Source organism: Falco peregrinus, chromosome 3 (assembly GCF_023634155.1).
Source record: "Falco peregrinus isolate bFalPer1 chromosome 3, bFalPer1.pri, whole genome shotgun sequence".
NCBI classification, from domain to species: domain Eukaryota; kingdom Metazoa; phylum Chordata; class Aves; order Falconiformes; family Falconidae; genus Falco; species Falco peregrinus.
The window spans coordinates 54,795,790-54,820,004 of NC_073723.1; the positions used below are offsets into that span (position 1 = coordinate 54,795,790).

Here is a 24,215-nt window from a genome sequence, read left to right on the forward strand (position 1 = left end):
CCAACTGGTAGTACACAGACCACCCAAATTAGCTGTAGCTCTAATCACATTTCACCTTTCCTGTCTGAAATGAACAACGACCAAAACTGGCTGCTATTAAAGTTCTGCAATGCATATTAAAGACAAACTTACCAATAAAGTTTCACAATGTTTTTCTAAGCCATATTTATCTGGTTCAGATTACTGGAATTTATGATGTCTGTGTAATGTTGGATCTTTGCCCCCTACTTTGATTTGTTTTCCCCGTAACTGAAAAGCTAGCCTAGGTTAAACAAAAAACATAACAGCTATAATCAGTAAAAAGAGAAAATCAGATGCAGTGTGAGATATCTGAGTCAAGAAGCACAGCTAGAAACTCAACCTAGAGGTGCTGTTGATTCAGTTTATTTGTAATGCAGAATAAGCTGGAAGCTGTTACCAGGATCCTTTGTTTAAAATCTGAGTACCAAAAAAAAAAAAATTTAACCAAGTACTGTCCCACCACAAATGTAAAAGTAATTTCATCCCTTTTTCATTTCCTTAGATTACAGGCAGTCAAGAATCATACAAAGACAGAAAATCTATTCTTAGATTCACTGGAATGGGTGAATCAGTTCAGATTAAACAAGAAATACCACAAATCTTTGACACTTCATCCAGACAAATTCATGCAGTCTAGGATACAAAGTAGTTTAATTGGCTTTGTGTTACTCTTTCTAGCTCATCATTTCATCATTTCTAGTGAAATCAGAATTGGAAATACTAAATTAACAGAAAAAAATATTCTCATGTTTTTTCCAGAACCTAGAGGCTTTTTGCAGATATACACCTAGGTGCATGCAGGGTATTTTTCACGTCTGGCTGCTTTCGGAAGCAAATGAAGGCACAACAGGAATTTGTCAGAAATAATTTTAAAAATATTTAAAATTGCATGCTGGGGGCAAATATGCAAATTAGTCATTTGTAAATGAGCTTCTTGGTAGAGTACTGGTAGAGGGATACATACCTCCTTCCTTGCTAGAACTGACGTGCAACACGTGTCATATTTAAATCCTGCTATCTAAAGAAAAGCTGTGTTTGAGTGTCAAACAATTAATCTATTTTGATTTGAATACAATATATTACATATGAAAATCTAGTAAATCACAAAAGCCAGAGCAGTGCATGATGTAGGATTGCCCATTTGCAAACATTTGGGACCTTCCTGAGCTTCTGCTACTAATGATGCTACTGTGTGCTGCTGGAAGCTTTTTTCCAAAAGCTTCAGGATTAATTTGGTATCAAAATGGATGACAAGCATTCACACACCGAATAATGATATTTTTAATTCATAATTTATCATGTTATGTGATGTCATAAATTAAATAAGGCTATATTAATTCTGAGTGAAAATATCATTTCAGTGAATAGCAATCAGTTCCCACATGACTCTGCTTTTCAGACAAAGGGAGAGAGTGTGTGAAATATTTCTCTTGAAAGAAAAAAGTGTTTTCAAATCCTGGTGAGGGAGTTTGCATGAAGAAACGTCTGGAATGATAAACTGAATACAATCACTGTTAAAACGAAAAAGAGCACAGCAGATTAAAATGTTTGTTTAAAGTGCAGAAATAAATCTGACATCACTTTTTAGTCTCCTTCATTCAAACAAAATGATATTTGTTGCCAGCAAGTTTTGTTCCAGTGGGGAAGGGATAAGAACTGAGGGCCACGCTGAACACTCCTTCTTATAGTGGAAAACCTGCAGATGAAATCATGTGTGAAAACTAACATAGAGAAATATTCCAGAAAGTCCATCCTGTTTCTTGTAGGTTTTTTACTGAAGTCAAAGGGACAAGAAGCAGCATAAGCTAGACAAAATGACAGCAGGCTGAACATGTCTCAAACTAATTTAACACGGCAGATCTAGAAACCCTAACCCATGTGTCCCTTACCATTAGTTGAAAACAAAAAAAGGCACGTCAGACTTCCCATTTACACAATTAATTTTTATTCTAACACAAAAGTAACAAGCTAGAAAAAGCTAGATCTGTCAATAGTTGAAATTTGTATCTGATGAGAAAGAGACACTTATGTAAAAGGCATGAAGACAGATCTGACAGTTGTCCACTAGATCCTAGCATGGTGGACATCATTTCAAGCAGTTCTTTTCATTACAGAAATGCGTTACAGAATTTCATTACAGGGATGCATTACAGAAACTCTGAGCAGCTTCTTGCATCAGGCAAGCTCTATGCAGACCCTTCTGTGTTCCTATAAAGTGGTCTTTATTTCCATATCCTTGGAGTTTGATCTCTGCTTCTGCTTCCTGCTGCACGTTGGGTCCCTGTACCATTCAGGGTCTTCAAGGAGGTACTCACACTAGCAAGTTTCTTCCTCTTGGGTTTCTCCTTCATAGCCCAAATCCACCTTCCATGGTTTGAAGAGTGGCTCCATTATTTTTTTAATTCAGGGCAGGAGTACACAAAGTCACCCTTTTGGACCACCTGAACTAACTCTCTTTGAGATGAAATCAGAAATTCTCCATGAATGCACCTCATGGGTTCCAAACAACAAAGGACATTCAACCTACAGAACTAGACTGGAGTTCATGCAAAGCAATTCCTTGCAACGTGGACAGCATGGATGTTGGGCACTCAGTGCTAACTGTTTCACTACTGCCCTGGGCCACACTGCTTGCTTAGAGAGATAGGCCTTCCTCTGCTCTGGTGAGAAAAAGCAGCCTAATATCGTGCATTCACTTAAGGTTTCAGCCTGCCTCAAAATATTCAGGAGAAATCAGTGAGGTAAGTAACCGTCCTCCCATCTCTAAAGACAGAGCACAGCACACTGCATTTCAGTAGGAAACTGAACAAAACCCAAGAAGTTCTAACAACTCCCAGCATCTGTTGCACTTGTGAATATCACAGTGCCTCAGAGGGAAGGCTTCAGTGTTGGCTAGAGGATTCCTTGGGAGGTAGGACTTCTGGCTCAGATCACTCTCTTCAGTTTGCTTTCCCTCCCCTTGCTGGCTGTCTTCTTTCTCCTCAGAGAACTCATAGGGAATCAGATGTTGTGGGAGAGAGTATAAAGCACTATCTTCCTTGTTCCAGGAAATAGCTGGGAAGTTGGAACTGAGACACTTGACTGTATTTGGACTTGGGTCATTATGAGCATACCCAAAACAGGCATGGAAGAAAAACTACTAGCAGAATTTAAGGTGCATCTAGATTTTTAAGGGCTGAATGGAAATGTAAATGCCAATGAAACACAAAAGGACATTTAGTCACCTTTGTACTCATCTACCATGTGCAAGGGCCAGATACAAACTCGTCAAGCTAATGGTGGTCAGACCTCTACATCCACACATTTTGGTTCAACATGGTTCAACATGTTTGGTTCAACAAAGACTCAACCTAAGCACTGAAAGTAATGACATCTTGCTGATGCATAACCCTGACTGTAAACAGTACCTATTAAGCTAGACACTAATCTTACAAAAAAAAAAAAAAAATGGAAATGTAGCCTTCCAGTCCTAGATCCAATGCAGCCTTTTCTAGTCTGGGTCTTCTGATCATGCTCTATATAAAGAGTGTGCATACTTTACAACTTATTTGTGAATGTAACTTCCAGTATTTGGATTAGATTTCCAGATCTTTTAAACCAGAGAATTGTAAATGTGCAGGTCATTACAGATGAAGACAGATCAATACATTCCATGTTTCCAGCTAAAGGGGAGTCAAATTGTCCCCCTTCACCTGAATTTCATCTTAAGTTTAGTCATTCTTTTGATGTTCTAAGTACCATTAATGTAAATACAATGAGAAGATTTCTGATAGTAAGATCATTTTTACCTTAGTAGGAAAAAGCATAACATGATCTGAAGGCTGGAACTCATATGAGGTGCAGAGAATAAGTGAAGCAACATGGTACAGTTCAGAACTAGGTCTCTGGCAATATTTGTACAAAAACTTGGTGTATTTGTTCTAAAAACAAACCCCAAAACTTGGGATGCATGATTGAATGCATGCTTAAGGCAGTTGAATTCTCCCCAAAGAACTGAATTCCATCTCTGATTCTGTCAATAAGATACTGTGTCAGTTAAGTCACATATATTAAGCTTTTCATAAATGGCTCTTCTAATTTCTTATTTTCTGGGTAACCATCTTGAGAATCTAAGTTCAGTTTTACGGTGATCCTGAATAAATTCAGGTGTAATTAAAAACATGTGAAACACTTACATACAGAAAATTGTTTGACATACTAAAAACTTTGGAAAAATCAATCGTTTTGTGTTCCACTGTTTGAAAGTTTAAGCTGCAGCTTCTTGGTACACTTCTTACTCATATGCAAATGGAGACTATCTTCTTACATTACCTCATGGGCATTTTGAAGATAAATTCATAACACATTTAAAGCAAACATTTTGCAGTACTTGGCTACCTAAGAAAGCCACATGGAAGACTGATAGGATTTTTTAAAAACATTTCATGTCTCTGTGGATACACATAAATTCTGCATCTGGGATCACCTGGGTATATATGTCACCTTCACATACCAGATGGAACAAGATCCGGAACTGAACCATCTTTACCCCTGTAATTTTTTCCCCCGTTTCTTCATGCACCGGTTTTCATGGAAAAGAAATGTGGTTAGGCTGATCACACCAGAGCCTTGAAAAGTTCCAGTCGGCAAAAGTGGATGGAAAATTCAGACAGGCAGGCAAGCAAGCCAAGAAGAAAACTATTCTGTCACCAGAGCAAAATTATACATGGTGTGGTTAATAGGACATGGAGCGTATACTGAAAATAAACCATACATTAAATAGAACAACAGACATTATCCATGTCTGTAATGAATGACACCAGCACCCTACCAAAAATAGCATGGTAATAGCAAGACCTGTGGAAAACCATGTGTGCAAAGTAGACATTTAATGCAGAAAAAAAATCTCATATTTCTTCAGACAGTCTTGATATTGGCATTTTCTAAATGTTATAACCTGATATGTTTTTCATATATGCATATACATTAATCATAACATATTTTTTAAAAATTTTACATAAGTAGGACAGTGCTCAGTAATTCAGGAAAGCATAAGGCTCTCCAGTTTCATCAGACATATATTCAGCCAGACAACAGCTTGTAGCAAAGAAAAATATGATACTCAGACAAAGAGCATTACATTCTGTCCATATTTTGCTTGAAACAATAGTCAAACACATTGCTTTTAGCAGTCATTTTGGGCATTGCCAGGGCTCTGGAGAGAGATGGGAAAGTTGCTGGGCAGAGCCATCAGGTGTACTAATGAGATAAGGGAGCTGGAGAGCTTCTTTGAAAATAGTTGTTGGAGAAGTTAGGAGGGGGAATTTGGGGGTTGGGGGTTTTTTTCTTATTTGGGCCACACATGTTCCAAGAAGGATTTGTATTGTGTATCTCAAAGGAACCCACATAGTATACCTGCAAGAAATACCAAACAATTATAAGCAATGCCCAGCAACTTCTGCTCTCAATGGATATATGTACAGAGATGATGAAAAGGAAGCTAAACACCAAATTGAATAACACAGCCTCTAAAATAAATCACTGTATTCAGTTCAAGTGTAACCAACATTCTCAACATTCTTTTGGCAAAATAATAAGAAACTATTGCCAGCTCTGCACAGTCTTGCAAATTCACTTCATTTTTTTTTAAATGTTGCATTCCTTCGCTTCTAGAGAAGAAAATCAGTGTGTGAAGAATGTATCTTCTTTACGTATCAGATATTCCAGATATAACTGACCTGCTTATTCTCTTGGAAAAAAATAAATCAATGAAAACTATTAGTTAAGTGGAAATTATATGTTTGATGGTTCAGCAAAGTTCAATTATTTCAAAATGTGGATATCCTAACCTTTGTTGATGAGTTAAACTAATCTAAATTATTCATGCAAACTAGAAATTACTCAGAAAAAAATACTTTTGACTTACAAAATGGTTTCAGCTCATATTTTTCTCTTGATTATAATCTCTTCTTGCTTAAAACATACAGATTGTTCCAAAATCATACATCATACAAAGAACAGAGATCTGAAGAATTTTCAGTATTTCCTCATTATCTGGAACCTTTCTGTTACGTCAGTTCATGCCCCTTAAGCTTTGTAAGTTTTTCCTTCCACTAAAGGTGACAGAAAAATATGATTCATTAAAGACATCGCGCTACATTTCTTCAGTTCAATGGAATACTTCCACTATTTATATGAGAAAGAAACAATATGAATATAAAATTTGCATGTGTACCTATGCTCTTTCAAAGTTAATGCTCTTTGGATCTTTTGTCTCATAAACCTTTGGGGTTTTCTGGGGAAAAAATCACACAAATAAATGTTCTCTATATTTTAAAAAATAAAAATAACTCATTATGCTTTTTTATGAACATAAGTTGATTATATATCTTTTGAAACACCTCTATGCAAGTGTAAACTACAAAATGCTTTCAGATCTTTTGGAGATCAAAAAGCTCATAGCTTTGAAAGTCAGCCTCAGTTAACTGCAGAAACTTCTTCACATTTGGATACTTTATGATTACTAAAATTTTGGATATTAAAAGTCAGGACTGAGATCTACAGAAAGTGGAACAACACTTCTTGTATAACTTCATAGTCATATGGGTTCAAAGGAGGCTGCAAACCTGCTTGTAGAAGAATTAATTTTGGAGATCTTAGTCAGCAAGAACATTAACCTTTTAAGGCACTTATATAGATTTCTTCAGAAATTCTGTCCCTACTGATCTCACTAAGACTTTGCTTTGACATAACTGGAGCTTGTGTATCAAGCTCTTGAAGACAACTAGGTTTGCTCTCATTCTATCTGAGAAGGGATATTTTCTTCTTCTGTCCAAATAAAGTCCTCCCAGAACAGTCTCTTATGCAGTGAAAGCAGGAATATGGTCAGCTAAAGAGGACAGAAATGGCTATCAAATGCCTTACAAAACTAATTCATTACAAGACCTTCCTGTCCAGTAGATCTGGTGAAAAAAAAAGGATGGATGAACACATTTTCCCTTCCCTTCCCTTCCCTTCCCTTCCCTTCCCTTCCCTTCCCTTCCCTTCCCTTCCCTTCCCTTCCCTTCCCTTCCCTTCCCTTCCCTTCCCTTCCCTTCCCTTCCCTTCCCTTCCCTTCCCTTCCCTTCCCTTCCCTTCCCTTCCCTTCTCTTCTCTCTTTTTCCTAATTAAAGATTAAGATTTAAGAATTATGTATTTGAAAAACAAAGGGGAGATTTATACCTGTCTGTTATCATACCATCCTGGTTTTGTCTGGGATAGAGTTAATTTTTCTTCCCAGGAGCTGCCACAGTGCTGTCTTTTGGATTCAGTATAAGAAAAATGTTGATTACACACTGATGTTTCAGTTGTTGCTCAGCAGCATTTACCCCAAAACAAGGACTTTTCAAGTTTCCATGCTCTGCCAGTGAGCAGATGCACAAAAAGCCAGGAAGGAGCAGAGGCAGGACAGCTGACCAGAACTAGCCAAAGGGATATTCCATATGATAGAATGTCCTGCTCAGTATATGAACAGGGGGGGCTGACCAGGAGCTGCTGATCACTGTTCGGGGACTGGCTGGGCATCGGTCAGCAGGTGTCAAGAAACTGTACTGTGCATCACTTGGGGATTTTTTCCCTTGGGTTTTATTCCTCTCCTGTTCATTATAATTATTATTGTTGTTGCAGTTGTTGGTTTTATTATTGTTGGGTTTATTGTTGTTGTTATTATTATTATTCTTTATTTTAGTTAATTTTTTTTCACATCTCCAAATTATGTAGTACACAGTTTTGTTAGATTTGAATCAACAGTAGGGATTTGGGGCAGTATAACCAACTAACCTGTTTCTTTACTTTATAAATGCCATCTCCTAATACAAAGGAAAACCTTGTATAAAACTAAGACAGAACAAAAACACAGTAATGGGAAGAAGCCAATGGAAAACTGAATGAATGAAGCATCAACACAATATCTTAGAGTTATATTTAGGCACACTCAGCTGGGACATGGGGACAGAGACTAATTATGGAGGTTAGATAGGTCAGAAGTTAGGAAAACCTTAGATTTAGATGCCTTGCATTCTATTCCCTCCTGTGCCACAGACTTTCTAGGTGGAACTGTGGTCAATTCCTTTTACTTCTGCCTTGAACTCAATTCTCCACATGCAAAACTGAGGATAATAACACTTCCCCAATATATCACATCGATGATTTTCAGTATTAGAATATAACAGAGGCTTAGAGAATATGGATTTGGATAAGGGCAAACAGAGGGACAAAAGAAAGAGGTTTGTTTGAGAAGCTGAACTGTCTCTAGACAGGAAGTGCCCAAAATAATTATAGCCATTTAGACAAAATCTGCCTTCAGTGGGCTGCAATTCAGATTGCCAGAATTTATGCTGTAAAGTCACCCTGGGTATTTATTCCCTTAAATCTCCTATTTTTCTTTGTTTAAATCAGAACCATAACATTATTTTGGCCCAATTTTTGTGTGGCAATAGAGTGGTATTTATTAATACGTTGCTCTTTCAGTTTATGTCTATAATTTAAAGAAAATACAAAAGTCAAGATTCAGTAAAACCTATGTCCAGAAGTTCACAGAAGCTCTGGTAAGGGTGGCACTTTTATTGAAACTGGTCCTAAATTATATCAATTACACAGTTTGTGGTATTATATAGACGTAACTATCAGAGGTTGTTTCCTTTTCTGCTGCCCTGAGCGCACAACATTTTGCAAAGGCCTAGCTGATGATTGTATCTGTTTCCGTGCATTAGTTTCATTTAAATTTATCTTCTAGACATTATGTTTATTGTTCACATCGTGAGCTGATGAACCCCGGAGGCTGAAATATATAATGCTGCTCTGAATCCAGCATGAGCAGGACAGTCCTAAATTGCATCAAATCATGAGGTTCCTCCTCAAAGGAGGCAGGCCATGAAAAGACATTTCATGGAGAAGATTAGCAGTGGCAAAAATAGTGCAGAAGACCAGCCAATAATTTCATTTATATGCATACCCACAGTCGCTTTCTTCCTATAGCAGACAGCCCAGCTGTCTGCAGCTTTCTCATGCCTTTTGAGTACCCTTGTATATCACTTATTCACATGGGTGTTTCATGGGGTATATGGGAGTAAAAGCAATTAAATGGACAGTATAGCCTAATGAAGTTGTAACCTTTGTTATTATGTTCCCCTTATTTGCAACACCTGTACCAATAGCACTTCTTAAGAAGCATCTGCAAAACCGCACAGCCCTCTTCCCCACTTGTGCGGGTCATGTTTTTGATGTGGCCTCTTAAATGGAACAATTTATCCTCAGGGAAGTGAGTCACACTTCAGTTAATGATGATGCTGAAACCAGTAGGGGACAATGTAAAGGTTAACATGAATATTTTGAGGCTCATATATTAACAGAATCATCCAGTTTTCCTGGGAAGAGAACAATTGCTCTCCACCAACTTGGTCCTGCTCTTTATAAATGGCTGTAAAATAAAGAAGGTCCAAAGTATAAATTTGACTTGGGCAAGAACGCACTAAACAGTATCCAAAAATAAAAGGAAATCTTTTCAAATATTTTTAAATTGGCTTCATCAGCTATAAATATTGGTCTCAATTTCATAAAGTCATCCCTTCATAACACTCCCAGTGACTTCCTAAGTCAGTTAGTCAGCTATAATTTACAGCTTGTTAATGGCTTTAAGCTCTTCTGATAAAGTCTTAGAGTTACAGACCACTGAAATCAATTAAACTGCTTATCAACAGGATTTAGAGTAGGCCATAAGGACAATGGAACAATTCTGAGATTTAGTTGTTTGTCAAAAAGCAAGAATAATCAAGCATTGATCAGTAAGTTACTTCCAAATGTTCTGAAAATACCTACATACATAGCATTTACAGTGGTATAAGAGGTAGTGTCAAAATGGCATTTTGAACAAATGAAAAATAATACAGTTTAAAAACACTTAATCAAAGATTGGTGCTGTGTTAATGTATTATAGAGATGTAGCAGATTCCCATTACCCTATGAAGAAATCTATCAGTAGGATTTATAAAGCAAATTCCACTTTCTTAACTGAATTCATGGCTTTTACTGTATAATAGGATAGTAAACAAAAATAAAACACAGAAATTCAACCACACAATGCATATTGCAGAAACAAGACTTGCATACCTATGAAACCCCACAAATGAAGAGTTTTAATCTAATATCCTGCATACTACTCCGTGCCTAACACTTTTTCCAGTATGCTATGTGAGCCCCAAAGGACCAAAACCAAAACCACTATTAAGTGTCTTTTCTCAGGAAGATTTTTAAACATGTTGATAAATCTTCCTTCTAGCAGTTGGGTTTTTTGTGTAACTGCAGAAGCAGTACCTTGTATTGCAGCATTCACAGCTGTGACAGCAGCCATCCATAGTAGTATCTGCATACAGCACTTCCTGCAAGGGAATTGCAGCTTTGACCCTGGCACAAAAGTCACTCATAGACATATCAGCCACTATTTAAACAGCAGGCAGATTGGGAGGAGTGGGAAATGATCCCACTCCCACCTTTACTTCTGCCAGAACGTGGCTGTGTCACTTGGCTGTTGAACTTGGCTGTGATGGCTGCCACCAAAGGGAAGAGACAGGTTGTGCTGTCTGGTGGCCTGGAGCACTGCAGTGCAGGGCTGCGAAGCCCCTTCCAGAAGCAGGAGTCATCCTCCATGGTCCCTCCTTGTACCCTATATGCAACAATAGCTGCCAGGCCAGTTCCCAGAGTGGGGTTCCCTCTGCCCATCCCAACATCCCAACAACAGGGACCTGAAAAGGGTCCTTGAGGCCATTTCTGAGTAAAAGCAGTATTCTCTCAGCCTGCTTTTCCTCTTTTCCCTTAGTTAAACTCATCTTTCTGAGTTAAAAGGGAACATGTCTTCTGGTGTAAATAGGAATCCAGCCTAACATTTCTCTGAAGGCACTCATAATAATATAGCATAAATCATATAGTTAACCTTTTGACACAGGAGTTTTAATTAATTCACTTTTAATCATACATGACAAGATATATCTGCTAATGAGTGATGACACAGGCTAGAGAAAGGAGTACAGTATTGAGCCTCAGGAATTCCGCATTAGGTGTGACTCTGTTACTGACCTGTGTGGATTTCGGCAGCTGGCTCACATCCCCGTCCAGGAAAACTCCCAAGCTGAAGTTTCAATATGAACGTACAAGTTTTCTATAGACATTCTAAAGTAGCTTTTTTAATCGAAACCTTCACATCCAGTTAGTTTTATCTCAATCTGGACGATAGGGACTATTTAATCTAATTGTACTCCCACAAGAACAGAAGGATAGTTTAGAAACTCTTTGGGACTAGAAGATGTTGCTCACATCCTCATCCTGAGATAGTCTGTTTACTTACCTGTTCAGATGAGCTTTTCTTCTTAAACACAACAAAGGAAGATGGAGGAAAAAGGCTTTATTTCCATGTAATGTTAGTGATGTGTTTGATGGTCCAGTAGAAGATCAACAGCATATGAAGATTTCCCCAGAGACCTTCATCATTACTGGTGTAGTTCTCATCACAGTTCGACACATTTATTGCTCTGGTGCTTTTCACAGATGGCTGTGACACTGCTTTTCCTCCTTGGCTTTTTTAACAACTGTACTTTAAAGAAAACAAGCTGGACTAACAAATCTTGTTAACATTCTAACATAAAGCACTAAAAGGATAAAAAAAAAGTCTCAGTTAAGAGTAAAATGTACCATATGCCCTCCAACAACTACGCATCATGTCGAACCGCCTTTGTGACTGTCTTATTGTTCCCAATTGTACCTGGATGTGTGTAGAGATAAAACTTTCACTCCAAGCTATAAATTTCTTTCTTTTCACTTTTTTTTTTTTTTTTTTTGCCAATTCAGAATACCTTTTTGGCATAGTTTTTTGTAAGAGATGTTATATAGATAAATAAAGCTAGGTAATAAATAGCTCCATAGACATCTTCTGCTATGAAAATTTTTAGTTCAAGAACGCAAACCTATTTTAATTAATGGGGCTGAGTTTTTAACCTACTTGCTTTTTATAGGACTTATTAAAGATTAAAGTGATGTATGGAGAGTCACTGTCTTTGAGTGTGTTATAACCTCTATTTGCATAATAAAAGAGACTATGCATAAGCTTAGTAGTAATCATAAATGTATATTAATGAAGACATTTATAGACATATGAAAATGTATACCACATAGGGAAAAAGAAAATCTAAGTTATTAATGTAGACAGATTCAATACAGATGATGTTATGTATGTTAATATTATTATAAATCCTTATTGTTATTCATAGCCTTACATTAATATTGTCATTATGAATCATATTCTGTCAGTTCCTATGAGAAAATAAAAATACATGATGACAATACATAGTGGCAAAGTGGCATTATCATGTTTATATTAATGTCAAGTTCAAATTAAAATTAGTTCTAAAATTAGTGACAAAGACATTGTTTCACATTTTCAAATAATAAGCGTTTGTATTAATACTGCTAATAAATTGATATTGAAATAAGCAGCTTCAGTAACTATAGAATGAATGGGTTTTTTATTGCAGTAAATGGAAATATAATCTTTTGAAATTGTCATTATTGGCCAATGAATAAGGAAAACGATGTGCGGCATCTTTGCATGTGAATGTGATGGTCCAGGTTCTTTTTCCTGACATTTATTTTGCCCTAGAGTTGGTTTATGGATTTCACCTTTGTTATTTTTGATCCTTTTGCACAAAAGCCAAGTTCAAGATTTGCTGAAGGGGTTGGGTGGCTCTGGGATCCAAACACAGGGTAGTGACTGGGTAGGGTTCACTGGGCAGTACTTCACCTTCCTTCACTCCAGCTTCAGTTATGGACCACATGCAATGTTATCTTTGACCCACACTACTGCTAGAAGTTTCATGATACTTGCTTGCTTAGTGCATTTCTACTCATTTTCTTAAGAAAGCTTTAAATAAGAACTTACAGACATACTTAATTTAAGGGGTTTATTAACATGATGACTGAAATTTTTTCACCTTTCTTCTCTAACATTATGTCAGCATGGAGTTCTTTATTGCATGTATAGTACCGTCAGCATTTTTGTACTGTTTTCATCAGACAACATAAAGTCCCTGAGGGCTGTTGATCACAGACAGAAGGTTAAGCCTTGCACCATTTTTTCTCCTCTATTCTATTTTGCTTGGACCAAAAACATATGGAAAAGTCTACATGGAAATAAGACTCAGGTTATTGTTATTTCTCAGTCAGAGGTTAAAACAGTTTTTATACACCGTGACGTATAGTGAGCATCATTCATGAGAATTAGTGTTTGGACTGATTTATGTTGCTACTCTGAAGAGGATTTAAGAAACCCTCATAACTGATCCTTTGGGAAATACACTAGCTGCACATGGAGAGTTTCATTTTGAAGAAGTTGAGTTGTATATAGATTCTCATGGACACACTTAACATATTTCCTATAGCAAGCAGCACGTGCAAATGGACATCTGTGTTCACAAAGGACTTCAAACATATATAAGAAACTATCTCTTCATTAAATCATTTAATTTTCATGTTTCCTTGCCATAGATACTTCACAATTTAGGTAGAGTTTTTTCATATTAGTCTACAGATAGGTCTTGTCCTCAATTTTTTAAGTATTTGGGCTTAACTAAGGATACAAAAATCTACACAAGAAACTGCACAGGATATACGGATTAAAAGTTACTTCTATCTCTTTTTTCTATTCCCTGACAGGTTACCCTTCATTCAACCAATGCATTACCAGCATCATACTAGCCTTGATAAAAACAGAAAACCTAGACAGATGGAGCAACCTTCCACACTTTTTATCCTACTTGGGAAGACAAACCCACTGTCATTCACATGTTTACAAACTCTCTAGATTAGTACAGCTGAGCTGAACTGAGTTACTCTGCAGTCACTCCGGTCAAAACCTGACTTAATCTACATGGGAACATTATTTCAAAATGAAGGTTAACTGATCATCTGCACTAGTACCTGTGTCCAATTCCATAGGTAACAAGTATGCAGAAAAATTTGTGAATGATGACAAATCCAAGAAGAAAATGTAACTTTAAACTAAGCAAATTCAAAATGAGAAAGAAATATTACATCAAATCCATGCAATCAGAACTGATAATTCTGTCTGCAAAGCCCTAATCTTGTTTCCTGTTCAGGAAAAGACGATCTCAGTAATGCATAGGACCCCATTTCAGACAAATACTTTAATGGTGTGATTAGTTTTAATAATGTAAATTATCCCATAAAAATCTATTTACCAAATCAGGGAGTAAAATAGCTCAGAGAGCTGCATCCATCAGTCTCTTTTAGGAAACCACTCTTTTTCAGCCCAAAAGCACAGAACTTTGTATGGATGTCTTGGCAGAAAAGTAAAAGAGAACTGTACTCTAAAAAATGTTTCAAAGCTGAATTCTCCACTTAATGTGCAGCATTAAAATCAAGGGCTTTCCTGTAGATGTATATTCAGACTGTCTTGATTTGTCTATGGATAGCTTCCACAGAAATCAGTTACACTTGGATCATCTCTTTCTGATACAATCAAAACTGGAGAAAAAGATGTTGTTTCCTCCCCTCCTTTTTCTTCCCTCACACTTTTCATTTGGGAAGGATGAGTAGCCATGTATAACCCAAGGAAAGGAATGAAACGCAGACAAGCTACATAGCAATCGGCAGCTTAAGCCTGGCATGAGATCAGCCTCTAAAGTGCTCCCTTTCAGAGAAGCAGCTTACCTACCTTCCATAAGTATGTGAAAGTCTGTTTCTTTTCTATGTTTTGTCAACACTTGTTTATCTCATCCTACCAAATCTCCTTGAATTGAGTTGCGTGTCTGCAAAATGAATCCAAGGCTCAAACAAACTATTGACATTCTCTGCCCCCACCCGAGAAGTTTCTTTTTTCTGTTGGCAGTGATTCATGGCATTTAAATTCTGTCTTCCACAACAGGCTTATAGAAAACTAAAGAAAGAACTACAGTGCCAATGAAGGAAACATAACTTTATCATTCTTGTTTAAACTAATTGGCAAATCCAGTAAGGATAACATGAATTTTCCTTACTAGCTTATTTCTTGACTTTTTACATGACTGACTTTCCAACACACTGTAGTGTGTCATCTTCAAGATCCTACTGTGGGTTGCCAGAACAACAACAATATCCATGATGGTAAAAGAATAAGGGTCTTGAGACTATATCTGAATTTGTCAAGAATTAATTTGAAACCCATTTTAACCAGGCTAGCAGCTGCTTTTTTCAGATGGAAGCAAAAAGGTAACAAACTCCCTCGATTAATCCAGGCTCTCAGCTGGCTTCTGCCCAGCCATGTTCACGGCACCACCAGTCTGGAAGGATTCCAGATTGGACAGTCTGGCTGTCTCGAGTATTTCTTCTCACTAACTTTTAAAGTTAACTCAAGGCAAAGCTTTCCTTTGATGTGTGGCCTTTAAGAAAGCAGCATTACCAGAAACCTCATCTCTGGAGTCTACAGATATTCAAGCTGTAAGGAAAATAAGTCCAGACTTCTGGAAAATGCATTTCCTTGAAGAGATGTCCCCACAAATGTCACCTGATAAAGTTCCTATGACTTCATCGCAGAACTGTGAGCACTCAGACCTACTTCCCACTGACCTTTACCTCACACTTTGCCTTCCATATTTTTCTTTTTATTCCTGATTACAAAGAAATTAACTCTTGCAATCACTTACCAACCTGATGAGGAGCATGTAACTACACCTTTCCCTCATTCCTCCCTCTTATTTTTAACTGAATATGATTCCTAGAATAATAATGATAATGATAATGAGAAAGACATGCTAAATGCATTCTTTAACTACTAGTGCATGATTGCGCTCTGACACATGCTCTCTAGTGTTTTCCCCAAGCTTGCTGTAAAAATTATGATATTCCCATGGGGAAAACACTTCCATTAAAAAAATGCACTGTTTTTATATGCAGCCTATATTTATTTAACCATAATGTCATTCTAAGTTTGGCTCATTTCCTCACCCTGTTTCATAATTATATTTGTTGTATATCAGGTCATCCATTTCCGTATTTGCTGTTTGGCTAAGTAAAACGGTAGGGATCTTTCAATTGTTCCTCATCTTTAACTCCCTCCTTCCATTGTTGTAGCCTGGTATCTATCAGTACCTTTCTGTAGGTGGTACAACTGAAGGCAATAGGCCACTTGTGATCTGACCAGAGGTGCAATAACAATGCTGCTGTTCAGAATGATTGTTCCATTGGTTTACAACACAAGATCACACTGCTTTTTATTGCCACCGCAAGGCGTTGCTAACACCTACCTAGCTATCTGCCTGCTTTCAGCCCCAGATCTCTTTCAGTGTGAGGCATCACATATACTTCCTTCTGGAATATCTGGGCTTTGAAAGCATTTTGATTCTGTTCTCTGAACAAATTACATTTTTCTGCCTGGACATGTGTCAGAATATCCCCTTATAGGAAAAATAATATTTTAGTTGGTACATCTAGGGACATAAAAATAGTAATACGTCCTCTGGCCAGTTCTCCTTTGGTGAGATTTACTTGCTTTCTCATCATCCTTCAGAAAGAGAAAAGTGTTAGGTTCCACATTACACAGACCCAACAATCCAAGAAGACACATGTAGCTTAGTACTTGTCTGCTCCTTGTATACTCATGCATTAACACTTAAAGGTGGTTGATATCACAGAAGACCTCACGTAAATTAGGCAGCATTAACTTTGCAGTTACCCTAGTCTTGAATCCTGTCTACCTTCCAAACTCTTTTTACTTTCCAAATACCTAGAGTTTTCAAAAGTGCAAGGAAAAGGAAGAATTGTACCGAGAAACTTTCTGACCCCTTTCTAAATGTCATGCAAGTGATTCTGAACATAGACAAATCCCTTTTCTTTTGGTTCCTATGGAAACAACCACCTCTATTCTCCTTTATCACTATAGCTTATTTCTTATGTCTCTAGGTATTTTCTTTGCTTCCCAAAATGCTTGAATTTAATATACTTTCCATATTTACTCCTTATGTGATTTGACACTTTTCTTATCACTGATAGAAGCATTCAGCAAGATCTGAAGAGAATCTTTCCCCCACCCATTGGCAAAAAATATTCATAACTTCACTAGGGGAAAGGGTGGACAGTCGGGATTTCTGCACAAGCCTGTTCTTATTTTAGATGTGCTTCTTCCAAAGAGTCTATAGATGTTCAGCACTAGGACAGGTAGAATGGGTGGTTGAGGATCACATGCAGCCTCTCTTCAGCATTAAAATCACATATTTGTTTGTAGAATTAGTCAAGGTAACAACTGTAAGCATCTATTTATATGCAGGCAGAAATGTGAAATACAGGTTGGGCAGGCAATTGTCAATACTTTGCTCCTTTTTCTAGAGCAAAGTGATGTTTGTGATAGATTCAGTGCATTAAAACTAATTGTAACTTTAGAAAAAGCATAAAGTCAGAAGAAAACATTACAGACTATGAGTGATATTACCTTCAAGCCATGAATAGATCATTTCAGTCTTCCTGCATTTCTTAGTAAAGAAAAAGGAAGCAGGCAAGGGAAGAAATAAGACCTTTTCTGAATGTCTAAAACCAAAGTCTGGAATAATATTATGCCACATCTGGGAAGTGAGTTTTTACATCACCTGGTGTACAGCAAACTTTTATCTGACCTCAAGATTAATGGTTCTCCACATCTTTAGTTATAACACTACTTCTAGCTCCCCATAAAGGGAGCTGTTCTTAACAAAGATTATATGATCAGTGAAAATTACAGTGTGGTCTCATTAATACTTTTATCAGCAAAGCTGGGATGCAACAGTCTCTGGGTACAAACAGAAATGTACCTCTGTGAATGAAGAGCAGGGAGAAATGTTTTAAACTGGTTCTAATACCAAAGCCAATTCTAACACCAAGTCATGAAATTACTACTAAACAGCAGTGATGGAACTGCATATTGAAGCATGATAAGAAAGTAAGCTAAAGAGCAAGCTCTGGGCATATATCTAAAACAGGAAGGCCCAAGTAACCTTCGAATACAAGCTGGGGTTTTTTTGCACTCTTTGCATTCTTACTAGATGATGCACAGAGAAGAAAGTAACATTTATCATTTTAAAACATGAATTTCAGACAGGACTTGCATTTGGGGGCACATAAGTCTCAAGGTTGTCTTTTTGCCAATGTGCTATAACATTATTGCACTCAGGGTACACTGCTGACAGTCACTGTTCTGCAAAAATGACAGAAAATAGGGAACAGGCGTAAGCAGTTTCACTTCTTGCACACAAAATGTCAACTTAGCTGTTATCTTATGGCCTAAGTGATTAGCAGATATACACAATCATTTCTGAAGCTGTTTACTATATCTGCCACAGAGGCAGCCAAATTCCCAAGCTATCTGGAGTCTTTTGCTTCCAGTTCTCAGGACTGCTTGCTTATATTAGGGAGGATGCTTCAATCTCTCACAGTGATTTTGCTGCCAAATTTTTGTGTGTTGTTGGTTTATTTTGTAACTAATTCACTTCTCTTTAGGTAATGTTTTCTTTTACCAGAGGGATGAAGTGATCAGACACTTTTCAGTACAAAAAAGCCACCAATCAAGCATTTGTTGCATAATTCAAACATGTGGTGAGGGAGAGACTACTGGTATAATTCCATTGTTTACCCAGAGTACCCAGATAATGTCCCTGAAGGCACTGTAAGCGTACCAAAAAAAATAAAAAAATCACTTTTTTTTGTCTTTCTCTTTCTCTTACTCCCTCATTACACACTGGGCTTTCTTCCAAAATACTGGAGGTCAGTCCAAGGGGCTTTTTATAACTTAATCCTTAGAATCTGGGATCCACACTTGCTGTTTCTTCACATAAAAGAAAAAAACCAAACTTTTCTTTGGTTTAGATTTTCTTTTCTTTCTTTTTGTTTTGTTTTGTTGTTGTTTTTTTTTTCTGAAGAGACGGTTGGATTCTCAGTTCTGTTGGGAATTACATTTTCCTTCCCTTATTCCAAACGGCTTTCAAAATGCCTTTAATTATCCAATATAAAGTTGCCTGGTTTGTCTGTTCCAATGTCTCATATAATGCAGAATGCTTAAATCTGTCCCCTCTGACAGACTGTAGCTAAAGTAATATTTTATATTCTAATTCTGAGAAAATTTATTATTATTAATAAATTACTTTATCATGGTAGTGAAGTACGTTGGTAATTGCCATTATATTGGCTTCAGGGATCGTTAAAAATATATGTTTCTGTTGAAATAATGATTTTGCACTAATGTAACTTAGTACTGTGCTTTTTAGAATATATGTAATCATTGTAATAAAAGTACTGCATTTATGTATTATCTTTCACCAAGGAAGAGACTAAATCATCTACAATATATACTTGTGATTAGATACAGAGACTCTGCAGAGAACTTTAGGAGGGAAAAAGAGGTTACTTTTCTTTGGGTGGTTATGGAACAAACTCCAGTAAGAAGAACTCTGACCCTGTATTCTTTAAAGGAAATTAGATCCAAACGCCAACTGTCTTCCACTAAAAGACTATTTGGAAATTGCATCATCAAACATTAAAGAGATGCTTTATCTATGGACAGCACAGGAATTGTGTATGAATATTCCATACTCCAGGGTTTCTCAAATTATGGTCCCTGGAAATCATAGGTCAAGGGTATCACCACACCTTTTTTTGGAGATCATACAATTTTCCTGTCCATTCATAGCAGGGATAAGATGAAACAGGCAAAAAGTCAAACTTTAAAAACTGTCTGCTGTAGAAAGGAAATGCAATTGCTGTGTATATTCACATAATGGCAAAGTGAAAAAAGGTGTCATCCTGCAGAATGCATCTCCCACAAGTGCGCATCTCACTTATGAATTTTACACTGAACTAGATGCAGCTGTGAGAAGAGGGGAAAAAGTACTACCCCAACTTCTGAGCTTTTTGGGAGAAGTCTTTAGCAGGTAGTGTGCTACATTTTGATTTGGTAATGATAGAAGCAAAACCTGTGTGCATGTTTAGCACCTATGTGCTACAGTGGTATTTGTTCTGGACTTAAATGTGCTTCCTACTGACTCTGATTGACAACTGAAGTCAAAGATGCCTAAGCCTTTGCCTCCCCTTAGGCCTGACCAAAAAACTTTGATATATCTTCTTTAGACAGCACAATGCCCGTCTCAAAGAACCTGTCCCTATAAGTATCATCCAAAATCCGGAGCTATGAGCTGTGCTACCTATATAATATGAAAAAATCAAGTGTCTTAGAAGTATGATTCAAAAGGTCATACCCTCACCTTGAGAAGGAATTGGCCAGTCAAACATATAAATCGAAAGGGGTAAACTCCTCATTTTCTTTCACATTGGTGTCTGTGAGCCAGGAATGTCCATAACACAAGGGGATTCGCACTTGCATTACTCACTTCCTAACACTTTTTCTGAGGGTGAGTTTGTGGGCTGGGGTGTGAGAACTCTGTTTTGGGTTGGCCAGTTTTCACATGTACAATAATGTGACATCTCCATGGCATGTGATGGAGTAGTTGCCTAACTGCCTCAGCCAAACAGGGAACCAGAAATGAGGTGGTTTCCACACAAAAGTGCTTGAGGCTTACACTGGACCTGCAAGGAAAAATATTTTTCAGTATGCTGTCTAAGGTTTGGAAATCTTCTAGAAATAACTAACCGACCTGCAGGGAGCAATGTGGGTCAGAGGAATATCTTGGTTCTTTATTAGTCACCTCCTGACCAACAGACTTAACTGCAGAAGTGGCAGATGCTATGCTTTTAGCTTTGCAGAGAGTGCCACTATATAGGTTTGGGAGCTGGGGTGGAGGGCATCCCAGCATCATCTTCAAAGTTAAAATAAAAGTTAAACAGCAGCAGTAATAAACAGGACACACTTGCACATTGATGGCAAGCTAACTGTGAGTTTTTTAGTAACTATGTTCAGTGGCTACGCCACGTTTCCAGCCACCAAAAGGCAAAAAAACCACTCTGCAAGTCTTGCTCTGCTGCTGAACAGTTCTCAAGGAACTGAGACTGCAGACTGCTGTTTCGTCACCAATTACATTCTGCAGTGCTCCCCAATTTCTGTCTTAAAAGGCAGCTGTCAGCTCCTATTGCAAATTCTTCCCTTCCACAACTTTGCAGCTAATGTACTGACTCCTGAACTGACCTGGACTTTGCTTAACCATAATAAGAAAGTTTGTTCGCAAGACAATGTTGGGCCATCTCTAACTCATCTGATAAAATCACTCCCCTTGCAATGACGGAAACATCAATAGGTACAGACAGTAAGGAGAGTTTTTAGTGTTAGTGAAACATTAGCCTTGGATGCTAGGTTTTCGAATAAGAAAATGGTTCTTTTCCTAACAGTGTTAATGATCTTAGGGGAGAAGGTATTCAACATGATTGCATTGCCAGCAAGAAAACTGACATAAGGTTTTCTGGCTTTATAACCTATATTCACTTAGGTCGGTAACCTAGCTGCTAGCCTGCTGAAAATTAGTGTGTTTAGTGGTAGTCAGTCATAACTGACAGCTAATGAAGAAGTGTATTGCACTTCTTACTTTCAATATCTTTCCTGTTTGCTTATGGTACTGGTGACGATTTTGTTTGTCTAGTTCTTTTGCCATCTTTCATTTCTAAACTTGAGACTCACTGGAACAGAGAGTCTCAGGCTGAAAGGAATTGTGACCAGATCTCATCACATAATATCTCTGCCTTTCTCATGTTGCCGCATTAAAAGACCTCACCTAGAAGCTGAGGGTCTAAAAGAAGATGGATTATTAGTGCTCCAGATTTGCAGTTATGGAAATCTTGGGGTTTCTTCCTCCCCAAAAAATCAATTCATTTAAATCATTAAGTAAGAGAAAAGTTTAGCTTTGAATAAAGAAGTATTTGTTATGACTGAAATTTATAAAATCAGACCAGTGGAAGAAGAAATATGACAGTAGCACAGATTTGAACATTTTAATGACTATAAAAAATTGCTTCACATTATTTACTTAAATAATGCATGGGCTAAAAAAACTCCAAACACTAAATATTTAGAAAGAAATGGAAAAGGTTTAAAATGCAGTGTACTAAAGTAATATGAGTGTGAAACTGTGATTCCTAAATTATGATTTTCAAGTACCATGTGCTACTAAGCCACCAGTATGCACACAGTGCTGCTCTCCAGCAGATCTTACAGGAGATATCCTCACAGGAGCTCTTTACTGCAGCCAGTCTTCTGAGGGAAAGTTTTAAGGGAATAAACTCCCATTCATTCTTCATTCCTTGGATTTTCTAACAAGCACCAGTTTCATGATATGGATATTTGTCTATTAGGAACCTGATGGAAATTACCAAGCTTTTTCACATATATCACATAGTTCAAGGCAGAGATTTATTTCCTGGCATTTATGATAGTTAAAATGTGCTAAAGCATGAGGTGAATTTTTAATGAGATAGAACTGCATTCAAGTGTTCTCTATGAAATACCATTCTCTGTGTAGTTAGGGTTAACTTTGAATTCTCTGCAAGGTCAAGAATTTCTGATCAAATTTGGAAAATAGAGTAACAGGCACTACTGGGTTTATCATTAATATTTTTGTCCTGTTTGAATCTGATTCAGATTTTCTGGGATCATTTTTTCCCAGTTTTTTTTAAATGTTAACATGGAAAAACAAAAAGTAAATGTGTCTCTCTTAAGTTGCTGTAGATACAATTTCCAGCTACATCAAGGATACATAGAGCATATTCTGTAAAATATTCTGGGTGTAAAATACCTAATGGGTTTTGGGTTTATGATTAACTTTCTAAGTTGTTGCATTAACTGGTAAAGCAGTTGATGGGTGATGTGAGAAACAATGCCAGCACACGTTGTTGTAAATGTCAATATCACTGAAAGACAGAAGAGTATGAAGGGGCATCCAGTTTCTGCTTTATAAATAAATAAACTCCAATGACATTGTAGGAAGAAAGTACTGGAATACATTTGCCCTTCCCAGTAGCCCTCCTCTTTCATCTATAACCTGATCCACTTCTGTGAAACCACAAGTCCAGGCTATTCAAAATGGAAAATTTCCATCACTTGTGATTCTAAATGGCTTAGATGTTCTTGAAAAATTCTACTACAAGCCTTGTTTGTCTTTTAAACTGAGGTGAAGGCCATTAAATCACTTATTAGGCATCTCTGGCCTGAAAAACATACCTCTGTAGAAAATAAGATAGGTCTTGTAATCTGCTACACCTTATGAAAATGTTATATTTACCTAATTTTGCAAAATAATGGACATTCTTATTTTAAAAAAGCCTTTAGTAATGCAGGAAATTGTTTGTGTAATCTAAACTAGAGGCCAGATTCTCTACTAATGTAAAAGTTTTTAGCCCCATCAAATTCAAAGTAGCTAGCCAAGGTACACCAGCTATGGATCCAGTAAAGCTGTATGTTAATACACATTCTGTTTATTGAAACAAAAAGATGAAGATATTACATAGCCAGATTGCTCCTTCCTACCATTGTCAAAATCGTATTGATGTTGGCAATACCAGTCTGACCAAACAGCTTAACAAAGAGGAGAGATTTCTGTAAGCCAAGTATGTGCATGCCTTGCAGGCCTGTCTCAGAGAAGGTGGCAATTTCCTCTTGCCCTTTTTCAGTATTCTTTATACATGGCTTTATGAAAAGTTATAACGTTCCCAGAGACATAGAAAAGATCCAGCTAGTCTTACTTACTCAGAACTGAAAGCTTTAAAGGTTAGTCTTCAGGGACATTATTGCACTGCAGGTCAATAATGCCTAGTAACCTTTGCCATGACTCATGAGGTTGAACACACGTATTATGATAACCATTCTGCTACAGATGAAAGCCTTTGGAAAGGCTGGCTTAAGGTTAGGAATCATATGGAAAAATCCCCCAGAGGATGCTCTGTAAGGGGACTGAGCACATGTTGAACAGCAAGCAGCACGTTTGCCTCCCCTGCCCCTCACTCTGATATCTCTTCACCTTCCAAGCAAAGGTTCTAAGGGGATTTTTGGCTCTAACAGAAACTGATAAAGTATTTTAGATCCATGCTTTCCAGACCAGATATTTTAAAGGGAAGCATTTGAGACTTAGCTGCTGCTGAACACTACATTTCGAAGCATGTGACAGAAAAGACTGGGTGAGGGGTTTGTTTGGGGTAGAGATGTCAGTTTAGGAATTTTTTGGGTCGATTTTTTA

General features: G+C 37.3%; 1 long non-coding RNA gene across 6 annotated transcripts; it reads right to left on the reverse strand.

The window, feature by feature from the left end:
• Positions 1–286: 286 nt before the first annotated feature.
• Positions 287–20,455, reverse strand: LOC114013836 (uncharacterized). Of its 6 annotated transcripts, XR_008746529.1 has the most exons (5): positions 20,304–20,455; positions 11,378–11,618; positions 10,351–10,415; positions 7,222–7,297; positions 289–6,962 (listed from the first exon to the last, which is right to left on the reverse strand). It is a non-coding gene; the product is annotated as an uncharacterized LOC114013836 (long non-coding RNA). The 6 variants fall into 6 exon arrangements; XR_008746527.1 differs by having other exon boundaries at positions 287–6,962; positions 7,238–7,297; positions 10,351–11,618; XR_008746525.1 differs by having other exon boundaries at positions 287–6,962; positions 10,351–11,618.
• Between the last annotated feature and the right edge of the window lie 3,760 nt (positions 20,456–24,215).